The 2,665-nt window shown below is 42.6% G+C and overlaps 1 non-coding gene across 1 annotated transcript; it reads left to right on the top strand.

Annotated features, from left to right (window-relative positions):
* The first annotated feature begins 1,218 nt into the window (after positions 1–1,218).
* LOC117719480 (U7 small nuclear RNA) lies at positions 1,219–1,281 on the top strand. Its single transcript, XR_004608198.1, has one exon. It is a non-coding gene; the product is annotated as a U7 small nuclear RNA (small nuclear RNA).
* Positions 1,282–2,665: the final 1,384 nt, after the last annotated feature.

The raw sequence follows: 2,665 nt of genomic DNA, 5'->3' as shown, positions 1-2,665 counted from the left end.
GTAGGTGTATCTCTTTGTGTATTTTATTTGCTTTCTTATATCTACTTCCCTCCCTTCCAACTACTTCCTGCTGAGTAGGAGCACTGAGTTCCTTGGGGCAAAGTCCAATCTTTGTCTAGTTATGATCTGTCCAATTTCTTCTTGTCTTTTTTCTCTAGACCATCAAAAACAGCAGGAGCAGGAACCAGCAGGAGAAACAGACACCCTCCCACCCTGCTTCTTCAAAGTGCCCTCTCAGGGCTGTGGCATTTATACTCTCTCCAGAGTCCTCTCAGAATTATACTATCTGAAGCTGGCAGAATCATACCCTAGCCAGAGTGCACATGAGACAAATAGTCTGCTGCCGTAGACAATCAGAAGCAGTCCTATATCCCACAAAAGGGATTAAGAAAAAACATGTTCACATAAAATACCAAAATTCTCACTTCAGAAATAAGTATAACAAAAATCCAAGATGATTTGCCAAGTCCTGCGTAGCCTTGTGGAAGGGACAGCATGACACCATTCTCACCCCTGGAGCAGAGCTAGCAGGACTTGGGCCTCCACCAGTGTTTATGGTTGCTAGGCATAAGGCTTGTTTGTATAATAATGTTTGTGTTCTACTTCATGTTCCTCCTTCAGGAAATATTCTCCCTGCCAAAATTAATGACTCCATGATAATTAGAATAACAGGAGACCAGAAGGTGAGGATGTGTCTAACACTCCTCATATGTTGTAAACATTGTGACCTTCAGGACAACACTGAAGACTGTGGGAAAGAACTCTGAAAACATGAGTTCATAAATATATAACTTCTCAACTGTGCAAAATATAAGGATGTAATATGAATTGTATAAAGGGCTTCATGGACCTAAAAGAACAAAGGCAGCTGCATTAATGAACAGCTTGTCAGAAAGATACAAAGGCAAGCAGATTTCTGAGTTCAGGGTCAGTCTGGGACAGAACAAGTTTATGTCTAGGCCTGGAGGGAATGGTGATTTCAGGATGGGATCCCACCCAGATATACTTATTGTTTGTGTTTACAAAGGCAGGCAGAGCTCTGAATTCATTTGCTATGTTTAAATATATATATTTTCTGTCTCTAAAAGGCTAAGGTCATAAAATGCTGATTCGTGGGATAATCAAAAGGGAACCTGGGTAAATGACTGAATTGATATGTAAATAAATGATTGGGCTTTGGGCTGCAAGAGATGAGCTACCCAGAGAGAACCGCTTGGAGAGCAAATATAGCTCTTTTAAAAATTTTCTAGCAGAATTTCTGACTTTAGTCGGAAAACCCAAGAAGTATCCAGTTATTACTATTTTTTTTAGAATTTTTAAAAGCAGGATTTCTGACTTTGGTTGGAAAATTCAAAAGCTTTCCTAGAGAGCTGTTACAGCTCTTTTAGAATTTTTCTAGAAACTCAAGAGCTATCTCAAGCAGAGAGAGGGTGAGATGTTTTAAGCAGAGAACTGTCTCAAGCAGAGAGCTTTTTAGGGCAGAATGCTATCTGGAACAGACTGCAGAGCCAAGAGCTATCTACAGAGCTGTCTAGGGAGCCATTTCGAGCAGAACACAGAATTGTCAGCTTGTACCCACAATTGGTTTTGAGTTGTTTCTTCTACTGTTCCCAAACAGCTTTCCTCCGGATCCCCTCTCCAAGCCAAGGCTATTTCTTGGCAATGACTGTTTAATATTTTAAATGTTTTGAGCATTGTAATTTCTAAAGCCACCACAATCTTGGGAGAGTTGATAGTTAAGACACTTAAATACAACTTCCTCTGGATAAGCACACATGTACTCTGAAGTACATATTGCTTTCTATTCTATGCCTCTCCTCTTAATGACTGCTTATCTATACTAAAACCTCTTCTGTGTGTGTGTGTGTACAAGCATGCTCGTGTGCAGGAGCACAGGTCAGAGGTCAAGCTTAGGTGTTTTTATTCAGGATTCATCAATCTTGGTTATTTGAGAAGGTCTTTCACTTGCTGGAAACTAGCCACATAAATCAGGCTGGCTGGCCAGGGAGCCCGGGGATCTGCTTGCCTCAGCTCCACAGAAAAAAGCTCCACTGTGCCCAGCCTTTTACATTTGTTCCCATGTTCAACCTAAAGTCCTGACCCTTATGTGACAAAAAACTTTACCAAGTGAGCACCCCTCAACCCAAAACCTTTTCTGTGTTATAAAAATGCCAGCTTCCAACTAAGTTGAGGTCTCTGAAAGACACAACACAAACATACAAACAATGCCTAGGCAGCAGCCTGAGCCTACAGCTCTGTTTGATGTGTTTATAAAGAGATAAAGAGAATATGTTTTGTGGAGGTATGGAGAGGTATGGGGGGAGGGGATGTCTCAGTGGGCCCATGCCAAGGCATCTCTTCTCCCTGAGGGACCAGCCACACACAGGTATAGTATAGAATAGAGTATTCAGGGCATGAGGAGAGGAGTTAAGAGAGTAGTAAATGCAGAGAGAGGCAAAGAGAGAGAGAGAGTAGAGAAGTAGAGGCTGGCCATGACCATGTGGAGAGAGGGGGAAAAGCGGGGGAAGGGGCGAGGGGACAGAGGGATCAAGAGAGCAAGAGCAAAAGATCATGAGAGAGGAGGGGGCAAGCAGCCTCTTTTATAGTAGGCCAGGACTACCTGGCTGTTGCTAGGCAACTGTGGGGGTGGAGTTTAGACAGAGTG

Source organism: Arvicanthis niloticus, chromosome 13 (genome assembly GCF_011762505.2).
Source record: "Arvicanthis niloticus isolate mArvNil1 chromosome 13, mArvNil1.pat.X, whole genome shotgun sequence".
Classification (NCBI taxonomy): domain Eukaryota; kingdom Metazoa; phylum Chordata; class Mammalia; order Rodentia; family Muridae; genus Arvicanthis; species Arvicanthis niloticus.
This window is presented reverse-complemented; position numbering and strand designations above follow the sequence as displayed.